A 12,731-nucleotide genomic window follows, 5' to 3' on the forward strand; every position below is an offset into this window, starting at 1 on the left:
CCTTGTGGAAACTGCCATCTGAAAAAATAGCTTTTTTCTTCAATTTCTCCACTAAAGGAGTGAATTCTCATCTTTTTCTGAGCAATCTAATTTGCCTTTCTTTAAGCATCAGAAGTTTAATTCCTTCTACCACAATGGGTGTTTCATATTGCTTTTTATTATCACCTCTTTAAATGATTTTGCAATCAGCTGTAGATGGAAGGGCTGAGCACCATGCATGTCTCTGTAGTTGTTCCTGCGATATCCTAGGTCGGAGCTTTCCAAACTGTGTGTCACAACACGTTAATGTGTCGGCTGCAATGTGAGAAAAGTTGTTTCCCTAGACATTTTGGTTTTACAATTTATATATGTGTCCATATGTCTGATTGGAGTTGGTTTAACTTCTGGTTTGCTGGTGAAACTGAATTACTGTATTGCAAAATTATGCATGTCTAAAAAGGATGTCACCAACAATAAATAGTTGGGAAGCTCTTATCTAGCTAAATATTCCCATCCTAGGGGGCTTATTATGTATTTTACATGCAAAAATACAGAAGCATGACCTTTTCTTAGTATAAGAAGGTAAGTCAGAAAGCTTAGAGAAGTTAGATTCTGAACAAGCACTTCCATCATCCCCCTGACAGCATAGTCAGTGGCTATATTATCTGCAGGATTCCAGGTGTTTTAATAAATAAAAGTGTTTTTCCAAGCTCTGGGGTAAGGGCAATGAACAGCATTATGGAGCTTTCTATATTCTTTGTTTACAAGTGCACATAGTTTCATTTTAATCTTTTTTTTCTCAAAATGTGGGTATTTTGTGATTCAGAGTCTTTGTTTCTGTACAAAATCCTTGTTTATTTTCCAGAAATTCAGTTAATTTTTTTTAAAAATAAATAATTTCTGCTTAATGAGTTAAAATAAAGTAATACTGGGTTTCCCCTATTTTTATGCATCATAAAAACATACTTGTGTGTAAACTTTGATAACTCACATAATGAATGTATTGATTGAAGTGGGTTGTGACATATTTCCTTGGGTTTTAAAGGCATCTGAAGGAGCAATTATGCTTTCTGAACAAGGATGGACATAAACAGTGTAGATATATTAAAAACAGGTTTTTCCTTTCACACTAAGGAAGAACAAAAGTATTCAGCAGAAAAGTATTTTCTAACAACCAAAATTAAGGCTGCCTTTTAAAGAGGGTTTCACAAGAATTTGCACTAGAGTATTTCAAAACCACTAGAAATGCACTTACAAGACTTCATTTAGTAAAATAAAAATAGGGATATCCCATTCTCATTAGTACCAAATATAACAAGTGTTCAGAAAGAAACTTTTGTCAGACAAACTGCACAAAATTGTGTATATAAAATGCTTTGTTCCCAATCTGCATCATTTCATCCTAAAACACGTATGCTCAAAAATACAATTTGAGGTCACTTCTCCAGTTTCCAAACCACGTACCACAGCTATTTTCTTTTGTTTCATGGTCGCTTTTTTGAAGTCTGAATGAATAGTCTTTAATTATATATGCTCTTCAGTGCTAGAATCAGAAACTAAAAAAACACTATTTCTATAAAGATCCCATTGAGAAGAGAGAGAGAGAGAGATGGAGATAAAATTCAGGTCCAATAACCTTTATGACGACAGTGTTTTGTTTATGGTTTCTTAATTCATCTTGCCCTTTCTTCTACAGTTAACAGAGGCTAGTCTGCTCAATCTCCCTCTATAACACTGCAGGAAGATAAAGTTAAAACATTCATTAGCAAATCACGTAGTCTGGTATAGGCCAAAAGCACCAAAGCCTTTTATCTCCAGCTTCAAAGATGCAACTGTCATACAGAGCCCTTTGGGAACAAGATCCTGGAATTTCAGATTCTTATAAATCTTGAGGAAGACAGCGCAAAGGTAAGACCTGTAGCTGAAAGCAAAGGAAATAAGAAGAAAATCTATCTTTTATATTTATTCACTCTAGGTGGTGTTTTCTGTAATATATCCCACAGTCCAGGGACAGAGGTACACAATTTGAGGAAGGAGATTGAAACCAGCATCTGTATGATGCTCTGTTGTATCTCTGCACTCTGACAAAACTGGGAAAGAGATAGATGCTTGATCCAAAGGGGTACTTTTTGCTGTTGTTGTTACTATATTTGTTCATATATACATATAGAAAGTTTAGTTTAACACTCAGTCCAAAAACACTGGGTTGACTCATCTATAACTTAAATTCTATTAGAGAAAGGAACCATCCCCTTCTTTGAGTAGGAATGGCAAATGGCTGGAGCCTAGACAATCCCAAGAGAACTTAAAAGAAATATTGTCTTTCTCCGCCAAAGTGTTACATCTGACCTTTTTGAATCTCTGGGTGGGAAAATGGTGGTGAAAGTGACCACTGGAGGCAGGAGACAGTTCAAGCTCATCCCTTGTAATGAACATGCAATATTGAATTCATAATTAACTATGAACTATCTTAACATGACAGCAAAAAAAACCCTCTTGCCCAAAGCGACTGCCTCATTTAAACTCATTGTAGGTCTGGCTCTGGATGCAGACACTTAACTATATAGGAACAGGGAAAGAAGAACACTCATAGTTCACTTCCACACAGATGAACACACTCTGTTCATTGTAACATCTTCATATATATACATACAGAAACATAAAATAGAGATTCTACTTTAAAAATATTTAAAATTTAGGAAACATTTTAAGGACATGACAACTTTTACTTTCTGGTATCCGAATTTCTGCACAATCAGGCATGTGTCCACACAACTCTTCCTTACTATGCATAGCTTGCCTTGCTTCAAGAAGTCCAAGTTGACAGTTGGCATGGTTATTTTGGATTTATTGGCCAGGAGCTTCATTGCCAAATGAAGATTTGAACTTGGGTCTCCATAGTCCTAGTCCAACTAACCAGTGTTTCGTTTACAAAGAAACTGCAACCTGCTCCAGTTTTAAATGTGCCCAACCAGGGTTTTGAACTCAATTGTACGGATCACAAATAAAGCACCTTAATAACATGTTAGCCATTTAATGATAACTCTTCATGCAAAGAGGCAAGATAGTATCCTTTCTAGATTGATGACTGGACCCATACTAGAAGATTTCTGCAGCAGTTTTAAAGAATATTATCTCACTTTAAAACACACACACCAAAGATATTCCTTCTACTCTTGTCACCATGGCACATAAAAGAAGCAAGCCTCTCCTCTTGGACCAGCCTAATCAATTATTTATTAATCACCTATAGCAATTGAGAAAGGGGATTCTTTTTTCTTTAGGAAGAAAAGCTCATTAAAATAGCAGTTTTGTGTCTGAAACTGTGGCAGTTATGGACAGTAACTGTCAGTTTGGTACAAGCAGGGGGAAATAAATGTAAATTATGGGACATTTAACTTTTTGTGTGAATTGGCTGTTAAATGAGACAATAATCTACAATATGTTGTTTGTAGAGCCTCATTAATAAAATTCAAAAGTTGTTTTCAGCAATTATGTGCAATCACTGTTATGTTATCACTGGCCAAGAAACGTCCCTCACTGTGGGCTTCAAACACATAATTGTTTTCTCCGATTGCCAAGGAAAGCATCCTATCTGCAGAGAAGGCATGGAGCTGAATCCCACTGACACAGGAAAACATATCAGCAAGAAAGACATTTCATGCAAGGAACTGGCTGTGAAAATGAATCTGCAAATGGTGTTTGCTATGTTTGTTTGAAGACTGAAATTACTGTACCATTCTTCACTCCTAGTTTCAGAATCAAGGACCACCAATGCATCCTTCCCAGAGTGTTTGGCCCACCCAAATATAAGTGATGCAATTGTTTTCCATCACTGCTTCCTTTACCATGCTAAAGAAAGCTTTAACTCTCCTGCTTTTTCAGCTACAAACTCCTTCAAGAAACCACAAAGCAAGCTCCTGTTGAGGACAAGCATAGCACAATGCTGAACTTGTATAACTCTGTGGAGAAGAACCAAGGCATCCAGGCCAATAGTGGGAGGCCAGAACTATTATCACATGTTTTCTGACTGTTATTGCTAGAGACTCCTTGTTGTATTAGAAGGTTTCCAGATATTTCTTCTTGCAGGATAGAAAAAGGTTCTACCATTTGCCCAACAACTATACAAATATAAACCTAAACATGATTCTGACCTGAGCAAAAGGATCACCTTGTCAACAAAACATGCCCCCTCTTTCTTCTTTTCCTACCAACCCTTTCTCGCTTTCTTCCTACACATTGGGCAGTGATCAATCTCAATGGGTTTTGACTTGGATCAGGTCCTATTTGGTGTGAAGAGCACAAGTCATTCACTGCTGTCTTAGAAATTTCTAAGGGAGGAATGTTATGCTCAGATGGATAGTCCCTACACCTATGTCAACCTCACTGGGGGAAAGACAAAATGACACGCTGTGTATCATACCTTGGTCTGCTAACCGGACAAAGATCACAAATTGATAATTTGACTTCATTAGGCACTAATACAATGTCTTCAAAGGTGTGATGTCTCTAGGGGACAGAAATCACGATGTAACAGACCCATCAATCCCATTGACTGCTAACCTTCCTTTTGATCCATGTGGCAAACCAATGACACTGAAAGACTTAGTCTTCAAGATATCACAATGGATTGGAGACTCTGGGTAGAACATGGAGGACCATGATACACACGTTGTCATTTCGACTCTCCTTCCAGCTGAAGAAACATGGCCAGAATGGGAAAGAAGTCCACAAAAGGTGCTGCTGATAATGATTTGGGTTCTTGGAATGAAAGGAAACAATATCTTTAATTACTGTAAATCAGTGGTTCTCAACCTGCGAGTCCCCAGATGTTTTGGCCTTCAACTCTCAGAAACCCTAACAGTTGGTGAACTGGCTGAGATTTCTGGGAGTTGTAGGCCAAAACACCTGGGGACCCACAGGTTGAGAAGCACTGCCGTAAATCAAGGCGTATCTTCAACCACATTTCGGGCTACTATTCAACCCATGTTCTCCAGAACCCAAGACATTTCTGACTCAAAAGATCAACATTCATTAAATGCAGAGCATATGGAGCTTCTCTGTAACAGTTCATAAACCAAAGTATTAAATCAGAGGATGAAGGAGGAAAAACAAAAGGAGGAGGAAACACATTGTTCATTTTCAGGCCTCAAAACCATGGATCTGCCAATCCTGGATTGTGATCTCTGATACTGCTATTGTGTAAGAGAAGCAAGGAAGGAGTAAGAGATATATTCATTTCTGAATTTTCACTTTGTCCATCCCAGACTTGCTAGATATGTGTATCTAAGTGGGGTGAAGAGCTGAAATGTAATTCAGGTGAGGAGCTTCACAACTCAGGCACCAGCCCAAGACAATAGTGTCCCAATCAGCTATAAGAGATGACCAGATAAAAAAGGATTTGGAAACTACAGGTAATTTATCAGCACTTAATGAACCATGAGTCTTTTTTTAACTGTCTGTAAAAGCAATAAAGGCTCTGTGCCACAAGCTGGCTTAAATCCAATACCTTAGCTGAAGTGAATTTTTGACTGGACTGCCAAACACTCCCACCTAATTGGTTTAGGCATCATAACCTGAGAAAATTTAAATTTTTAAAAAGAACTGGACTGGAGTAAGTGCATGTTAGAATGGTAATTAACTCCACCATTTGAATATAACAAGCCTATTCTTTGTACAGAAGCATCAACTGTAATGAATGATGCTCAGCTAGACTTGTGAGTTCCATTGTCACCTGAGACATTTTCTGATGTTAAGGTATTCCCTCAAAGAACAGCAATTTGGGAGCTCTGCAACAGCTTCAATTAATCTTTGCTCACTTCTAGGAATGTGTTGCTACTTGCTGTATCAGGGTGTTGTCCCTCTGTTTGTTGTCTTACAACATTGGCCTTTTCAAAGGCTTAGCTCCATTACATGATTCCTGTATGAATTCTTAATATGATCATTCATTCACTTGTCAAACTCCTATTATTATCTCTCTTGTAAAGTGATTATCCTATCAGGTATTAAATGTCTTGCTTTATGCTTTTGACTGTCCCCAGGGAAACTTTGGCTGTTCAAAAAGTTAACTGCTTAATTAGCTCTCTAGCCAACCCTTCTGCAAACATTTCATGTACTTGATATCTAAACTCATCTTCACTGATCAAAACGGAAATGATGCCTAAGAGAATCTGAACAATAATTAAAACAAATCCTTTGCATTCTAAGAATTTTAGTTTCAGAACATGGCACGTTAAATCTTCCTTGTGTCGCCCGGAATTTGGCATAAGAACACCGAGAAGCTGGGTGGGTTTTTTATATATAGTGAAACTATCATACAACTATAGTTTATTTGACAAATTTCAAATATAAGTACTTATTAACACATCAGGATTATTTCCAGGATATCCAGGCCATCACAGTTAAACTAAACAAATTAAAGAGGGAAAGAGGTATTGGGTATCGGCCAAGAGCCACCACCATCATCCTCTAAATGTAATATGCCTCTGTACATATAGGAATCAGGCTAAATTGATTTCTTTTTCTTACATTCTGAGTTCTGGCACTGTTTCAGAAGTTATTCCCTGAGTTTCATGAGTAATTGTCAGATTGCACAGGTGAGGTTTGAGTCATTATTGCAAAGCAATCCAAATAAAACTCAACATAAATAAATAGTAATGGGGAGAGTCAAGAATGGCTCGTCTGCTCAATATCAATCAAAATTACATACTGCAGCTATCAAAATATCCACAACATCCACCCTTAATGAGAAGCCTCAATATAATCTACACATGAGTCTGGAGGTTTTTCTCAAAAAAGGAAAGTAGGTAAGACTTTTTTTAAATCTGAAAATGGGTTATGTCAGAATAAGATCACTGTGCATACAAAGAATAAAGCTAAGATATAAATAATTTGGAAAGAAGGTTGAAAATATGGCTGAGAGAAGGAGTCCAAGCAAGCTTTCTGACTGCCAATCAATAAAGAAACTTAGAAACATGACGTGAACTGCCTGATCCCAGTTGAAAGGGAAAAAATCCTGAATAATGCAATTAAGGGAGAAATTCTCTAAGCCATCGCTCTAAAATAACTGACTTTTAAACAGAGAACTTTGAGAATGAGCTAGAAAGGTTAAAGGAGAAGTCTGAAAATGGAAGGAGAGATAATTTATGTTTTCCATCTGGAAGAAGAGGAAAATTGTTTTGTTTATACCTGTCTTTCTCCCTAGAACGGGGACTCAAAGCAGCTTGTATTCATTAAAACAGATACAAAAATACTGATGGTAATGATGATAGTGACACTGATGTGGATGAAGATGATGAAATAAAAATGAGATTATAAAGCTTTGTGTAAGGGCTTGTTATATGTCTGTATCATTCTTCTAATCAAGAAGCTTCAAACAAAACACGTAGCAAAGAAAATGAAATCCAATTACTTGCTTATGCCTAACATTTGGTCAATCCTTGGAGAAATTACTTTGTTTATAAGCAATTTAATAAGTGGAATCTGCAACAGGTTTGCAATGTGGAATGCTCCTGTTTAGGATTCAAGGCTATATCTTCTTATGTCTGTTTCTCATCCTTTCCTGGGTCTTCTACCCCTTATGTTGACTCTTGCCTTTCTGATCAAGCACAGACTGTTATTGGATGGTTTTTTAAATATTGTCTTCTCTTTTCTTTTTTTTGGAAGGGAGGTGGTTCTCTCAAGTCTTATCAAGATGGTTAGTACCTTTCTGTAGGGATTGTGGAGTTTTGGGCAATATGGAACTGGTCTTCAAATAATTACTCTGCTATCAGTAGGGGTTCTCAAACTGTGCTCCACGAAGCCCTTGGGACTCCTCAGGTGATAGTGAGGGGCTCTGCAGCACCATGCTGCTTCCGCTGCCTCCTCTTTGCTCTTCCTGAGAAATGCAGGGAAATTAAAGTTTTGAGCTGCCAGAAACAGCAGCAGCAGCATCCTCCCAATCACAGACCCTTTCTCACTCCATCTCTGCCCTGACCCCCCCTCCCCTCGCTTTCTTTTTTTTTTTGTAATAGTTTTTATTTATTTCATGTGAATATAGTACATTGAAAGTGGGAGAACAAATAATAACTTAAGAGATAGTAGGAAGTAGCAAGGGGAGAGAGAGAAAGATGGGGGACGGGGGAGGGAGAAAAAGAAAAAAAGGGGGAGGGAAGAAAAAAAAGAAAGAAATATATAAAAATTTAAAAAATACAGTTGTGCCCTATGGTTTGACTTCCCATCTTGGCTTCAGAGGTCCTTTTTTTCGTTATCTTAACGTTTCTTTAGTCTCCTTCTGTTTAGATCAATTTTAATATATGGGACAGGTCTATCATAAGGTCTGTTCTTTTTCTCATGAATTTTATGAAGCATGTCCAGTCGGTTTTATTTTTCCCTTCTCTTAACTTTTGTGTTTGAATTATATCCCATATTTTACGTAGCCATTCCTCTGTGGTTGGAATTCTTTTCCCCTTCCACACTTTTGCTAATGTACGTCTGGCCGCTGTATTTATGTGAAAGAAGATTCTATCTTCATTTTTGTTAAATTTTGGGGTTGTAAAGCCTAATAGATACATTTCTGGTTCTAATTTGAATTTAGTGCCTATAATTTCTTGTGTTATTTGGTGTACTGCCTTCCAATAGTTTTTTTTAAATTTTCTCACAGGTCCACCATTGGTGGTAAAATGTCCCTATTTTTTCCCCACATTTCCAGCATAGGTTGGAGTTCTTTTTGTTGATTTTTGCTAGTTTTTCGGGATTATAGTACCACCTATATTGCATTTTATACCCGTTTTCTTTAATATCGATGGCCGCTGTATATTTTAATTTTTTCTTCTAGATTTCTTCCCAGTATTCCAAGTTTAAATTATGACCTATATCTTTGGCCCATTTTATCATAGTTTCCTTAATTTGTTCCTTTTCTGTCACCAAAATAAGTAATTAGTAAGTATTAATTTTTTATCTTTTTGCATTATAGTCTCCCCTCGCTTTCTTCGCTTCGAAAACCCTATTTCCCTCCCACCGCTCAGGGGATGCTTTGATCATGTTTTTCCTGCATGGAAGAAGGGGACTAGACTGGATGACTACTGGAGTTTCTGTTGTTGTTGTTGTTGTTGTTGTTGTTGTTGTTGCTGTTGTTATTACACAGGCTGGATGTCCATCTGTTGGGTTGCTTCGATTGTGTTTTCCTTCATGGCAGGAGGGGGTTGGACTGGATGGCCGAGGGGTTTCTGCAATTATTATTATTATTTTATTATGACACAGCAAACAAGATGGACATGCTGGATTTCGTATCACAAAATCACAAGTCGAACACTTCCCAAGTGTCTAGAACTGTGTGATGTATTTTCAGATGATGCATGCAGATCCCAGCAGGGTGGCCTTTTGCAGTTGGCAGATCGTGATTTTGTCAATGTCTATTGTTTCCAAATGCTGGCTGAGATCTTTTGGAACAGCACCCAATGTGGCGATCACCACTGGGACCACCTGTACTGGTATTATTATTATTATTATTATTATTATTATTATTATTATTATTATTATTAAGGCTGGATGTCCATCTGCTGGGTGTGCTTTGATTGTGCTTTTCCTGGATGGCCCCGGGGGTCTTCCACTGAAATAATGTTAAGTTAATGTTAGTTGAAATTGTTTTTCATTTAAAATATTTTATTGTTCTTTCTTTCTTTCTTTCTTTCTTTTTTTTGCACTGTGTGAATTAGTTCATGCAAACACTCTCTATTCATCTGCCACTGGCTGGGCCATGCCTGATATATATACGTATATAATATATAAACATTTCTTTGGGCTACATGAGCAACTAATGCTTTGAAAAGGGCTCTGCAGCAGAAAACATTTCAGAACCCCTAGTATATAGAATGCTTTTAAAAAGTTTGCTTTCTTTATTGATTAAAACACACATTTGGCATATTAATGGAAGGGTAAATAAGTCATAACAACAAAACAGGAAATCTTCCCTACAAGTCCACAAACTTCTGTGGAAAACATGTCTTGAAACACAATTCATAAAACAACGAAGTTCTAAACAGTATGGAAACAAAATAAATAAAAAGCTGTTTCCCCTTCTTTAGAAGGATGCACCTTTTAGAGGTCCAAGATATGCAAGGATGGTGGGGTCACAGGGTAGGACCTTCTCTGTGGTAGCACCCCAGTTGGAAATTCCTACTAAAGAATTGGGTTGGTAACACCTCTGCTTAATTTAGGCAGGCTGTTGAAATAATTTGTATTCCACAAAAAATTACTTTGAAGTCATGTTAAATGTGTTAGCTCTGCACTCTGTTGAGCAATTTCCCCTGTTCTTAATTGTAATGTTTGTTTGTTTTTTAATTTAGAAGTTTTAATTTGAAATCCCTGAGGCCAAAAACTAACTCAGATTTTTTTTATAAATATATCAAATTAAATTATTTATTTTTTTTAAAAAAAGACTGCCAACAGATGGCAGGTAAGAGCGTGCCCACAATGGCTAGTAATAAGGATAGCAGAATAGCTCAGCCCCATTTGCCAAATACAAAGTGTGGCTGCTAGCAATGAAATTAACTATTTGTGCTGCCAATATCTAGCCTTTTCCTACGCACGTTATTTGACTTTTTTTTAAGGGGGGGGCAAGCTTTTACATGCAGATATATTTTAATATATACAAAGTTTAAATTCCCTATTAATTAGCATTAATCTTGAGATCAAAACTTTAAAAAATGAATAGCAAATACAATGAATTTACAAGTCATAAACCACCCAGGTGGACAGCTTAATCCTGGTCAATGTGAGCTTGCTGATAACCATCAGCTCATTTCAGATAAGTCATTAAATGTCCATTAGAATGTAATTAGTTTTATCACTGTGGACCTGTGCTGACCTGAACTAGAATTTGAGCTATATGAGCCAAGAACATTTCCAAGACATGAAATACTGAGCAGCTGGATACCAACTGCACCTTTGTTGCCTGCAACGATATTCAGGCATGCCTCAAAGTGTCCAACGGTGGGGAAAGGTTTTTGACTGTAAGACACAGTTAACAAAGTGTCCGACAGTGAAAATCCTCTTTCCACATTTTTTTATGCCTGCCCAGCTCCCTCTTTTTCTCCTTATTCTCTACTTGGAACTTTTTTAAGCAGGCTTGTCATGGTGAAGGAAGGCTGGAGAATCTTTGGTTTCTGGTAGTTGAAGAGTTTCCCTACCTTGGGTCAATCATTAATAAGAGTGGAGAGACTGCAATTAAGAAATAAGAAAAAAAAACTCGTAGAGGAAATGGCGGCTATGAAGGAACAAGATAAAATCCTGAAATGTAAATCACCGAGTACTAAAATCAGCACGGTCCATGCCATTGTATGATTGTGAAAACTGGATAGTAAAAACAAAACAAAGCTGGTAAGGAAGATCATAGAATCATAGAGTAGGAAGAGACCTCATGGGCCATCCAGTCCAACCCCATGCCAAGAAACAGGAAAATCTCTTTCAAAGCACCCCCGACAGATGGCCATCCAGCCTCTGCTTAAAAGCCTCCAAAGAAGGAGCCTCCACCACAGTCTGGGGGAAAGAGTTCCACTGCCGAACAGCTCTCACAGTGAGGAAGTTCTTCCTGATGTTCAGGTGGAATCTCCTTTCCTGTAGTTTGAAGCCATTGTTCCGCGTCCTAGTCTGCAGGGCAGCAGCAAACAAGCTTGCTCCCTCCTCCCTATGACTTCCCCTCACATATTTGTACATGGCTATCATGTCTCCTCTCAGCCTTCTCTTCTGCAGGCTAAACATACCCAGCTCTTTAAACCGCTCCTCATAGGGAGGAGGGATAATCAACACATTTGAAATGTAATGCTGGAGAAGAGCTCTAGGGAAACTGAGCATCTAAAAAGACAAATAAATGGACAAGCAATTACTTTCTAATGTGCCAGGAACTGGTGCCATATTTGTGCCCATTGGGTTATACCTCTTTCTTTATTTCCTTCTAGCTCTCCATTGATCAAAAGCCAATAGCTCATAAACCACAACTTGGAGTAGCCCTGATCATAGCAGGGGTTCTTAAACTTTTTCAGCTCACAGCCTCTTTCCAACTGAGAAATTTTAAAATGATCCTGGGTTTATAGATATATACAAACATAATAATATTAATAATAATAATAATAATAATACATAAATCTATTCTTATAACCTGCTACCATTTCCCAGAAGGGACTCGGGGTGGCTTACATGGGGACCAAGACCAACATACACAAGGAATTCAAAGTTACATAATTAAAATATATAGCAAATGGACAATATAATTAAAACAATTAAAAACCAGAGAATAAAACATTGTAACATCATAAGAATACAGCAATCATCATCACAATCAGTGCTGGAAAAAGTGGGCATGTTCAAATATGAGAGGAAAGGGCAAGGTTTGTGTAAAACACAGAGCAATAGGGTCGGGACTGGGAATAAAGTACTGATTGCAAACATAACATTTACTGATAATGCATCATAAAGATATTTATTTTAAATCAATTTTAAGTATGTTTATACAGTAGACTCTCACTTAACCAACATAAACGGGCCGGCAGAATGTTGGATAAGCGAATATGTTGGATAATAAGGAGGGATTAAGGAAAAGCCTATTAAACATCAAATTGGGTTATGATTTTACAAATTAAGCACCAAACATCATGTTATATAACAAATTTGACAGAAAAAGTAGTTCAATACGCAGTAATGCTATGCAGTAATTACTGTATTTATGAATTTAGCACCAAAATATCACAATGTATTGTAAACATCGACTACAAAAA

The 12,731-nt window shown here is 37.3% G+C and overlaps 1 protein-coding gene across 3 annotated transcripts in view; it reads right to left on the reverse strand.

Annotated features, from left to right (window-relative positions):
* Positions 1-12,731, reverse strand: part of kif26b (kinesin family member 26B) — a 384,274-nt gene that overhangs the window by 321,818 nt on the left and 49,725 nt on the right. The gene's annotated exons all lie outside the window — the stretch shown is intronic.

Source organism: Anolis carolinensis, chromosome 1 (assembly GCF_035594765.1).
Source record: "Anolis carolinensis isolate JA03-04 chromosome 1, rAnoCar3.1.pri, whole genome shotgun sequence".
Classification (NCBI taxonomy): Eukaryota; Metazoa; Chordata; class Lepidosauria; order Squamata; family Dactyloidae; genus Anolis; species Anolis carolinensis.